At 35.0% G+C, this 12,725-nt stretch overlaps 1 pseudogene; it reads right to left on the bottom strand.

The window, feature by feature from the left end:
* Positions 1-1,563: 1,563 nt before the first annotated feature.
* Positions 1,564-4,008, bottom strand: LOC100451873 (heat shock protein HSP 90-beta-like; annotated as a pseudogene).
* Between the last annotated feature and the right edge of the window lie 8,717 nt (positions 4,009-12,725).

Raw genomic sequence — 12,725 nt, forward strand, 5'->3', positions numbered from 1 at the left:
TAAGATAATACATTGTCTTGTTTAAAGGCATGTAAAATAATAAATTTTGTCATAATTTTTCATGTCAGCAGTAGAAAACTAATAGAGATACCAGCATAGCTAGGGTTTGCAGGGCAGGCTACTAAAACAGAAGACGGTTCCCAGAGAGACAACTGTGAAGAGTATTCAGCTGAGTATGGATCGTCGTATATATGTAAAGCAATGGCCCAAATCAAGGGCAGAATTAAAGATAAAGATGTCCAGAGTTCGCAAAGAACCCGAAATAGTGTCTGTTCCCACCAGTCAGACAAATATTTTATGATTCACAGGCCACTGGAGAGAATGTTCAAAGGTTTTTTGCTTCAGTAGGTGAGTGTAATTAGACCTTCAATTAACATTGCTCTGATACTATCTATAAAACAGTTTAAGCAAAGACTAAAGAAATCAAACATTTCCAAGTGTCCTAACTACATATCAGAACAAAGACAAAGGGTAATTCCAGAAATACAATAATATCCAGCACCACATTGTAAAGTAACAAGGTAAAACTCATAATGACTGTTAGTCTGCTATCCAATTAAAATTCGCTGGCATTTGCAGAAGCTGGAAAACGTGACCAATAATGAAGAGATCAATCAATCAGAACTAACTCAGAACTAATATAGATGTTACACTTAGCAGACATTCAGGCATTAAGTAGTTAACAACTATATCATTGTGTTCAAAATTTCAGTAGGAACATGGGAGATATGAGAGAGACTACAGTCCAAAACGTCTATAGTTGAATGCTACAATTTCAGAGATGAAAAAATACATTGTATGTTATTAATTGTAGATTATATATTGAAGAAGAAAACATTAGTGAGCTTGTATACCTAGCAATATAAACTATTTGAAATAAAACAAAAAGAAAAGAGGGTAAGAAAAATGAACAGAGCATCAGTGAGCACTGTGTAGTTACAAGAGGCTTTAACATCAGTGTAATTTAAGTTCCTGAAAAAGAGGAGAGGGACAATAGAAAAAAAAAAACAAAAAACAAAAAAAAACCTTATTGAAGAAATAATGGCTTGGGCATTTTCAAATTTGGTGAGAGCAGTAAACCCAAAGGTCCAAAACATTTAATAAGTTTCATGCACTAGAAGCATGGAGAAAATGACACCAAGGTACATCATAATCAAATTACTCAAAAACAATAATAAAATCTCAACAGCAGTCAGAAAGATAACACTTACTATTTTTTATCATAAGGATGACAGTATGTTTCCTACCAGAAACAATGTAAGTGAAAAGGTAATGGAACTATGTTGTTATTTTATTAATATTATTTTATTTTTTATTAAACAACATCATCTTTATTTTCCATACCTTTATTTCAGAACAACAACAAAAATACACAACATCCAATGCTGTTGTCAAAGCAGAGACTAGGGCTTCAGGCCCTTGTTTCCTGCATTAGACATAAGGACAGGAGGGAAAAACCACCAGACATTAGCAGAGGGAGCCAGGTGGGATGCGCCACTCAAAGCTGTGAAGAGAGCCATGGGGACGTTATACAGAGGGCACAAGGCTTCCAAGTATAAACTCCTAATCTACTTCCTTTATGCAAGACACATCCGCATCACACTCAAGGGGTGGGAACCTCATCAGGAATGGCAGCACTGGATTCCTCTGCTGCCACTTCATCTTCATTGAAACCTGGACCCAGCCTGATCTTGCAGTGGATGCCACTGGTGTGGGTCTGGGGATCCTTGAGGGAGATGCCAGAAGACAGCAGTGTGGTTTCAAACAGCAGCATCACCAGGTCCTTGACAGCCTTGCTGTGCTTGTCTGCCTCAGCCTTCTAAAGCAGTGTCTCCACAATGGGGTGGTTGAGGTTGATCTCCAAGAGCTTTTTGGCCATCATGTAGCCCACCACAGAGGTGTCCCAAAGTGCCTGGGCTTTCACGATCCACCCCATGTTGGCTGTCCAGCTGTAGGTGCTGGTCACAACGTAGCAGTTTGAGCCACTTTCTAAAACCTCCTAAAGTTTATTTCATGAGCTTGCAGAGGTTCTCAAACTTCACTTTGCTTTCCTCCATTTTTTCTCCTCCTCATCCTCAGGTAACTTCAGACTCCCCTTGGTAACTGAGACCAGGCTCTTCCCATCAAACTCTTTGAGCTGCTGCATGCAGTGGGCTTGGTCATGTACACCTCCTCAAAGCCCTGCTTCCATCCTCACTCCAGAAAGCAGAGTTGGCAGCCTGCTCTCTGCTCTCATCAGTGATGTCATAGGTGGACTTCTGTGTCTCCTTCATATGAGAGACATAATCTGATGGAAATTTCATCTAATTTCCAGACTGGAAGGCATGAAAACACAGCAGCTCAAACAGACATAGCTGGTTAGTGGAGTCCTCATGGGCTCTAAGCTTTAGGTTTTTAGAGAATGCCTCATAGAATTTCTTCTAGTTGTCCTTGTCTTCTGCCAGCACAGAGAAGAGCTCAAGATACTTTTTTCTTTCTTTTTTTTGTTTTTTGGTTTGTTTTGTTTTTGAAGAGGAGTCTCTGTTGCCCAGGCTGGAGTGCAGTGGCATGATCTTGGCTCACTGCAACCTTTGCCTCCTGGGTTCAAGTGATTCTCCTGACTCAGCCTCCCAAGTAGCTGGAATTACACGCATGCACCACCATGCCTGGCTAATTTTTGTATTTTCAGTTGACATGGCATTTCACCATGTTGACCTGGCTGGTCTCGATCTCCTGGCCTCAAGTGATCCACCCGCCTTGGCCTGAGTTTACAGGAGTGAGCCACCATGCCTGGCCTCAAGGCATTTCTTAACAATGATTTTGCAAATGACTTTCAAGATTTTTCTGTGCTGGAGCACTTCTTGAGAGATGATCCAGGGCACAGCTTCAAAATCAACGACACTACACATCAAGTTGAGATATTTTGGTATCAGCTCCTCAGAGCTGTCCATGGTGAACTCACAATGGATACAGACTTTGACATTGTTCTTTTTCTTCTTCTTATCAAAGAGGTCAAAGGGAGCCCCTGAGAAGCGATGAATAACAATGCCCTGAATTCCAATTGACCTTCTACAGAGAAGCACTTGAACACCAAGTGGACTTCCTAGTCATTAGTGAGGCTTTTGTAGAATTCTCCATACTCTTCCTGGGTGATATCATCAGAGTTTCTGGTAGAGATAGGCTTGGTCTCATTTAGTTCTTCCTGAAGGATATACTTCTCCTTGATCTTCACAGTTTTCTTTTTCTTATCCTTACTACTGTCATTCTCCTCATCTGAACCCATATCTTCAATCTTGAGCTTTTCCTCCTCACCTTTATCTTCCTCTTCTTTCTCCCCTTTCTCTTTCTCTGTCTCACTGTCACTGATTTTCTTCTTTCATTCATTCCTTCTTCAAATAGAGAGTGATGGGATAGCGTATGAACTGAGATTGCTTCTTCACTACTTCTTTGACTTGCCTCTGTTCTAAGTACTGTCTAGTCTTCTTTAAGGTGGAGGATCACTTTGGTACTCCAGCCAATGGGCTCACTGTGGTCAGCACCTACAGTGAAGGAACGCCCCGTAGAAGAGTGACTCCCAGGAAGGCTGTTCATCATTGCTGTGCTTTGAGATCACAACCACTTTCTCTGCACAATAAAAACCAGGTAGGCACAATAAAAGCCAACACCAAATTGCCCAATCATGGATATGCGTGCACCAGCCTGAAGAGCCTCCATAAATGTTTTAGTACCAGACTTGGCAATGGTTCTCAAATTATTTATTAAATCAGCCTTGGACATACCAATGCCTGTGCCCAGCAAGTCAGGATGTGTTCCTGAGGGTTGGGGATGATGTCAATATTTAGCTCTTTACCACTGTCTAACTTGGAAGGCTCTCATAGTAAATTCTGTTCAAGGCATCAGATGCATTAGAAATCTCTTCCAAAGGAAAATCTCCTTGTTGAAATAGAAGGTATTGATGATGAGAGACATGCGTTCAGCAATTAATGCCTGAAAAGTGCAAATCTCTACCTCCTCCTCTTCATCAGGCATCATAAAAGGAAAAGGATTATAAGTAATGGAGAGCAAGGGCACTGCATGCCCGAGATATACGCAGCACCAAGGCTGCATGAGGAAGACTACTGGAACAACATATTTAAAATACTAAGAGAAAAAAACAGCATCTTAGAATGTTAAACTCAGTGAATACATCTTTCAAAAGTAAAGGCAAAAATAAACACTTGCTTTAGATGCCAATCATGAAAGAATTCACCCGCAGACCCACACGAGAAAAAATGTTGAAAGTATGCCTTTAGGCAGATAGGAAATGATGTAAGATGATAAGATGGGTATACACAAGAGTCAGTAGCAGAAATGGTAACTACATGGGTAATTATATGAGATAATTTTCTTATTTTAAGGCTCTTGGAAAGATAATAAGCCAATAATGATTTAAAGTGAGGTTTATGACATGTATAGGTAAATATATAATAATATCATAAGATCAGGAGAGAAGAAAAAGAAGTATACAATTGTAATTTCTTATACTATACTAGAAGTAGTATAATATCTCTTGAAAGAATACTATAAGTTAAACATGAATACTAACAATCCTAAAGCATCACTAAAACCACAAGATAGAGCAAGCGCTAGTAAGTTGCAAAGAAGATAAAATGGAATAATAGAGTATTGAATTACTTCAAAAGCATTTATAAAAAGAGAAAAAGGGAAAACAATCAAATAAAAAAACAGATGGGAGAAATAGAAAACAAAATCTAGATGTTAAACCTAGACATATCAGCAATTACAGTAGCTAAAAACAGTTTAAACATCCCAATTAAAAGGCAGAGATAACCAAGTTGGATTTTAAAAAGTAAGATACTACTACACGCTGCCTGGAAGAAACATACCATAAATTTTAAAAATAGACCAAAAGGTGGCAAAATGGAAAAATATACCATGCTAATCCTGAAGAAAAGAGAGCTGGAGTGGATGTGTTTTTATCTGACAAATAGATTTCAGAGAAATCAAAAAAATTCAAATAAAGAAACCTGATAAAGTTTTCTCATGAAAATGGATGCAATAATTTTAATCAAAATTTGAACAAACACAAACATCTTTTTGAAGGGTAATTCATCATGACCAAGTGCTTTTTTCCCCCAAATATGCAAAGTTGGTTTATCATTTGAAGATTAATGTATTGGCAATATGAACAACCTAATAAAGAAAAAAATTATCATCTCAACAGGTGCAAAGAAAACCAAAAGCATTTGATAAAATCCAATGTCCATTTGTATTAAAAATAAAGCTATCAGTCAATTAGGGAGAAAAATGAACTTCTTTAATCTGAGAATGCACATCTACAAAAAAATCTACAGTTAACATTATACTTAATTGGGGAATTTTCCATCATAGTTAGGAAGGTTTTCCCCACTCTCATGTTATAAAAGAAATCATCCATGTTTAATTCCAGAACTTCTATAGTATTATTTTCTATACTTAAGCTCATATTGTGGAATCTATATTAGAGTATACAATAAAATATCATTCTAATTTCCTCTTTTTTCTAAATAGCTATAAAAACATCATTTATTAAACAGTTCATGTTTTTCCCACTAATTTCACATGCCACCATAGTTATACACTAAATTTCCATATGCAGTTGTGTTTATCGCTATATTTTTCATTCTGTTACATTGGATTATCTGGCTATTTGTGTATCAGTACTACAATATTTCAATTATATGTTTATGTTTTTATAGTTGGTGGTACAATGTACACACTGCTGTTTGTTTTCAGTATTTTCCTCAATATTCTTGCTTTTTGTTATATATCTGTAAGAACATTAAAACTAACAAGTTGATATTTTGAGTAATATTTTGATTTTAGTAAAAAATGCCTATCACTTATTCGCATTTATGTCTGTGTGTGAATTGATTGTTTTCATTTTTTGCTTAGTTAAAAGACATTGTGAATATCATGTATCCTAGGGACATCCATGATAAAATGAAAGAAAAAAAGTTACTTATGATTTAAGACATCATCACTATACATGTGGGTCAATTTGAATCAAACTATTTAGATGAAAATTCAGGTACTTGTCTTTGAAATTTGACAACACAGATTCTTTCAGATCTGAAGAGGCTTATCTGTTTTAAATAACCCAAATCATTTTTGCACTGAGATGAACAAGTGATTAATGAAATACAAGTCTACAGAGTTGTGCAAATTCTGGTTGATATCTCTCTCTCTCTCTCTCTCTCTCTCTCTCTATATATATATATATATACACCCACACACATATATAATTAGTCCCACTTTATTCTTTCATAAAATATTTCTGAAATATTTCTAGTTTGGGATTATTTCACAGGAAAATTATGAATAAATTGTTATGTACATTGTTGCATTTAATTCCATATTATTCTGGGAAATATCAAATGAATGATTTTCTTGCTTAACAAAGAGTGTTGATTGGACAGGAGTTTTCGGTCATTAACTCCATGATAAGTTTGTATTATTCCCAGAAGTATTCTCAGTCTGAATTTAAACTTCAGAATCACTCTTAAACATCAAGGAACACATTACTTTGTTCTAAATAATAACATTTTCTTTAAAAATATAATGGCTTTAAAATCCTACAAATAGTAAGGTAATTGCTTCTTCCTATTTTATGTTACTTCTTAAAGCTTACAATAAATATTATCAAGGTTTAGCTGGACAATTTCAAGAGTACACATTGGTTTTTTGTTTCTCTCTAATTGATAACAGAGGTAAAGCAAAATACTCTGATTATAATGACCAGATTTTAATGAGCAATTGTCTATTAACAGTTCCCCTCTGCTGTTTAAAGACAGACAAAAACTTCACATAACATGAGGCGCAGTGAATATTTATTTAAAAAATATAATGGAAACTTAGTTAAATCAACTTCTACCATAGTAAATTTATATTAGTTGTATTCTGTCTCAAGACCATTTAATAATTCCTTTCTAAAAGATTTTAGAAAGGGATTTTATTCTTTTTTTAAACAAAATTTACTATTTAGAGAAGTTTTAGGTTCACAGCAAAACTGAGAAGAAAATAGAGTTCCCACATACCCCTTGCCCTTCCCCCACACACAACCTCCCCTTCTATCAATATTCCCCACCAAAGTGGTTCATTTATTATAACAGATGACCTACATTAACACATCATCTACCAAACACCACTGTTTACATAAGGGTTTACAGTTGTTATTATAAATTACATGGTTTTTCACAAATATATAATGACAGATATCTACCATAGTATCATATGGAATTCTTTCACTGCCCTAAAAATTCTTGTGCTCTGACTATTCATCCCTTCCTCTATGGTGTACACGTATACCATGAAGTACTATGCAGCCATAAAAAAGAACGAGATAATGTCCTTTGCAGAAACATCGATGGAGCTGGAGGCCATTATCCTAAGCAAACTAACACAGGAACAGAAAACAAAATGCCACATGTTCTCCCTTATAAGTGGGAGCTAAACATTGAGTACAGGTGGACACAAACAGAGGAATAGTAGACACCGGGGCCTATTGAGGGCAGAAGGTAGGAGGAGGGTGAGGATCAAAAAACTACCTATTGCGAACTGTGCTTATTACCTGGTGATGAAGTTATCTGTACACCAAATCCCTGCAATATGCAGTTTACCTATATAACAAACCTGTACGTGTACCCTCAAACCTAGAATAAAAGTTAAAAAAAAAAAAGTTCCATGGCAAATAATCCCAGTGACAGGTGTCATATTACAAGGTGAATAGGGGGAAATAAAAGACAAGATTGACGCTGCAGCAAGACTGCAGGCCTAACTCTCTTTTAAAGGAATAGAAGAACTATAGCAATTAACTAGTTTTCAGATCTTTCAAAGATTACTATTATTGTTGCTTATATACACACTGGTTTTGACAATCTTTCAGGTCCTTAATCATTAAACACATAGCTGTGCATGGGTCAGACTTGAATCTTTAATATAGTAAATGAAAGAGATCTGGTATCATAATTCTAAAATTTTGAAAGGTAAGAATATTTTTGAAAATGGCAAAAATTAATATCTTTGTTAATTATCTTTCCATTTCTATTATCTCAAAACATAATAACCACCCAAAATGCATGGAAACATATATTTTTAGAATATACTAAGAGATTTTTTGATAGACCAGTTGACTCCTGGAAAAAAATGTAATAAAGCTGTCTTTATTCTTTGGAATCTATGCATCTTAAGACAGACAGTTTTAATACAGAAAAAGGGTATGTGTGTGATTCAGGACAAAATCTATTAAACAGAACAATAGTAGATATCAATGACTAGAATATTAGAATCAGATACACTTTATGCCAAAAAAGGTAATAAATTACTTGTAACTTTAGTAAATGTTTCTGATACAATTAAAGCTTATTTTACTTCAGACGGTCATATGTTACTCAAAGCATAAATATTTTTCCAATTGGAAAGTATTTAACAAGCCAGGGAAAAAGCAAAGCAGATTCCCAAGTAACTCCAGACTTCCTAAAGAATATAGAAAATAAAAGAAAATTAGTGTGTTTTATTCCATCCTGGAGGAGAACTTGATACACAGAACAAAAGCATTTCTTTTTTTTTTTTTTTTTTTTTACCAGTTGTAGGTGTTGCCTACCCTCGTATCTGATTGTTGTTTACAAACTAAAAGAAGATCTATGTTCAACTCATTTAAAGACCTGCTGCTGAAGGAGACCTACACACTGCTAACTTGATACAAAGTTAATTAACGTACATTATAAAAATCGACTAATATGTACAGAATTGTTTTAAAGTTGAGAAACATTAATGGCATGAAGGAAAAGACAAACAGAAAAACCAGCTGAACCTGAGAGAATGCATATAATGAAAACTTGAATATTTACAGTTTTCTTATGCAAAAATTTAAATTTTTCCTCTAAAAATATAAATAAATGTATATGTCAAAGTTAAAATAAAGATTGTTCTAAAAGCATTTGAATAAAATCCAGGAGAAGGCAGAAAATACTGAAGAGAACAAATAGTAAAACATGAAATATAAGAACATTTGCCTAGTTAAAAATTTTTGTCTTTAGAATAAAAGGATAACTTAAGACACATTAAGTGTTAAGTAAGATAATTCCAGAAAAAAAGAAACTAAGGACAGATTACTCGATGCTCTTTGTGAAAAGGCATATACAGATGCTTTTATTCTGTGGATCAAGTTCTCCAAGATAGAATAAAACTATATATACAGTTTTTCTATCTATCTATCTATCTATCTATCTATCTATCTATCTATCTGTCTGTCTACCTACCTACCTATCATCTATCTTTCAAGAATGAATAAATTCCAAATGCTCAGATATAAAAATAAAGTTTACAACAGAAGAAATGAGAATCATTTAGTAATCAAATTTTTCACTTTGTAATATGGAATGATTTTTTTCATGGCAAGTTTTTCTGTAAAAATAATTATATACCCAACAAAATTATAATTTAAATTTGAAGGAAAATAAAGTCTTGCTCTAATATTAAAGGATTTAGAAAGATTACCATTCATACACCTTTTCTCAAGAAATTTAGATAATATTGTAATGCAGAGAAAAACAACAAAAAGAATCCAAAGGTATAATGATGAGAAAAAATAAACAAACTATTAAAAAGATAAATTACTAGCTCACAATAGTGGTAATATTGATAAAGTTCAATGCAATTTTTTTAAATAACTTATTTTAAAAGTATAAGAATTTTGCAAAAAATATTTACCTATAAATATTATTTTAGATAACTTCCACAAAACTCAAGATCTAGGACAAAAAATATGTAAATGAATACTATGACCTTCAATTACAAAAACTATGAAAATTAATACATTTTAATATCATACAAATACAGCACATTTTATTTAGCCTTTCTCAAGTTAGTAATGTTATTAGCTAATACACGTGCAAAAATTACTATACACCAATCTTTCTGACTCTCAATTTGGGACAAATTTTAAGAAGTAAAAAATCCTAAATCAAAAATTATGAAAATTATTAAAGCTTTTCAGATATAGCATTAAATTGATTTTGCTAATATATGAAACAATCTATACATTTCCTATCATACTTAAGAGCTACCATTTCTCATGCCATCTCTAACACACCAGAGGAGTAAAACAGTATCTTATTTAATTTCCTTTTCTCTTGTTAATGGTAAGCTTGTTAAAAATACATTTATTGGACTTCCTATTCTGCTCAAAAAGAGGTAGACACATTTCTCTCTATTTGTCCCACTAAGTACAGGGAGAAACTCTAGACATAATTCATAAAACAAGCACAGGCAGTTTCTAAGGCTGGAAAAAAGAAGGCAAACTGGTTAGGGGCCTTGGGACTCAAGAAGCAATCTGACGGCTAGTTCTCCAGACTTTCTTTTTCTTTTGCATTGTGTCTATCTATGTAGAAATGGAAGAGACCCTCAATGTGGAGTCACCAATGGTCATCGAGAAAAAAACTCTCAAGAGATGTTTGTTTTCTCTAGCCAACAAGCTGGAAAACATGTGGCTGAGTGGACAAAAACCTTTTGACAATCTTTGTTCTACTTTAGTCAAAGATTACCATGGGGGAAAGAAACCCATGCAGCCACCACTACCCCCATTGTCCTCATGGGTGTGGTGTTGGTGTCACTGGATGCTAAGTAGGAAGTTCCCACTCTCACTGCTGGCTAACAGCTATGCTTCTCCTGTTCTTTCCAACTGAGGAGTGTGGGGAGCAGGCAGCTGAAGACGGGATTCACAAAAATCTCAAAAGGCTCAAATACATTTTGGAAGATTTCCTATTGAATGTTCTATTACTAACAGAAAATCAAACTACCCTGCACTATTTCTGTTTTGGATATTTTGTTGATGAGTGTGCAAACTGAATGTTGTGAATTACTAGGATTTCACATCATGACTAGCACTTGGAAAAAGAAAGAAAACAGGAGGTTTCATCACGGAAGTAAAAATGGAAGAACCAAGTGTTTCCATATTTGATGCCTCTTTCTGTGGTGTTCTCATTCCACTGTCAGATCCTAAGAGCCCAGAAAGGTCACTGAGCACAGTGAGAGGACGTTGTGCTGTCCTTTGCTTTTTCTTTGTTGGCAATGCGGGTTTCATTATAAAAGTAACATTCCTTATCTAGTTCAGTTTCTGACCGCTCTTGACCATGCAGCCATGGCTCAGGACACAGTAGTCGAGTTCACCAACACTTACAGCATCCTCTTTGTAGCAGTCTTGAAATATAATATTTTGGGTGACTCTGAGAAGTTCAGAAGCAGGGCAAAGAGGATCCAGGAAGAGGCAGGCAAAGAGGATCCAGGAAGAAGCAAGCATAAACTGCCTCACTTAACGATCTTTATCTGTCAAAAAAAAAATGAGCCCAGAAGCTCTTCAAAAATGACAGTGGCAAACCTAACTTTTCCAGTTTCAGAAATTACCATCAGATTGTGCAGTGCCTGGGCCGAGACTGATGTGACACCCTGAACCATTCTGCTGTCTTCCTTTGCCTTTCTTTAGCCAATAGCGATGGATCTGCTATTTATACAGAACAGTGTGGCTGGAATAAAATATTTCTGACTGCTTCTTGAAATCTCAACATTTCTTCCATTAATAAGAAGAGTCATTAAAGATAATCCTTATGTGATGAGTCAGGAATGGTTAAGAGCTGCCTAATTACTTCCAATTCTGAAACTTCTTTTAAAATGTAAGATTTTGTTACCTGATGGCAACTGGATACAGTCAGGAAACCAGCATTTACTTGTGGGGGAGAGAAGAGAGGATGGAGAGAGAAGGAACGAATTATGAATATATGTGATGGGTAATATATATAATGTATAATAGTTTCTGTGCCTTTTCCCTTTTAGAGGAAGAAAAGTGGCAGAATAACCATCTGTCTACTTTTAAGCAAACCCTCCTTATATTTAAAGGCAGCTATTTATTTTTTTAACCCATTCTAAGATTGTAATAAAAATCAGAGAGTGGGAGGACTAGATCTTCAGCAGAAAAAAAAATAAGACAATGTGTTCATAATATTCGTGAATATCTATGATATCTGTACTTTTCTAGTATATGATGAAGTCAGACAGACCTGGCTCCAGATTCCAGCTCAAATAATACTGTGTGATCTTAGCACATTAAATAACTTACCTAAATTCAGTTTCCTCATCAATAAAGTGGTTGTAATAATAACACGTAGCTCACAGTGTTGTTGTACGATTAAGTGCAATGATGTGTATAAAACAATTAGCCCAGTTGCTGATACATTGTAGACTTTAACAGATATTACTTATAAATAATAGCAAACGATGTAATATTATTAGGTTAGTATAAAAGTAAAAAATGATGTATAAAGTCAACAATCTAGCATACAATAACCATGGGAGGGCATATACTATTCTCTTTAGGAAATACGTGTTTAATGGCTTTTCCTAAGGATACATGAAATTTGCTCCATCAAATTCATAACAAACAGACAAATAGTGTGTTCTAGATACTATGTCAATCTGACTGTTTTTGTCCTAACTGTTACTAGCTGCATGACCTCAGGTAAGCCATCTGAATTCCTTGAAACAGGTTTCTCACCTGTACATTAACTATCCTGCTTACCTTGCCTACTTTGGAACTGTGCAAAGAATGCCAGGCATTCACATTGTTATTGGTGTTATGCAGGTCAACAGTAAAAACATAGTCCTAATCATGTCTTCTGGGTTTGTTAACCTCTACTCTGCTGCTCACCTTTCAG

Source organism: Pongo abelii, chromosome 8 (assembly GCF_028885655.2).
Source record: "Pongo abelii isolate AG06213 chromosome 8, NHGRI_mPonAbe1-v2.0_pri, whole genome shotgun sequence".
NCBI classification, from domain to species: Eukaryota; Metazoa; Chordata; class Mammalia; order Primates; family Hominidae; genus Pongo; species Pongo abelii.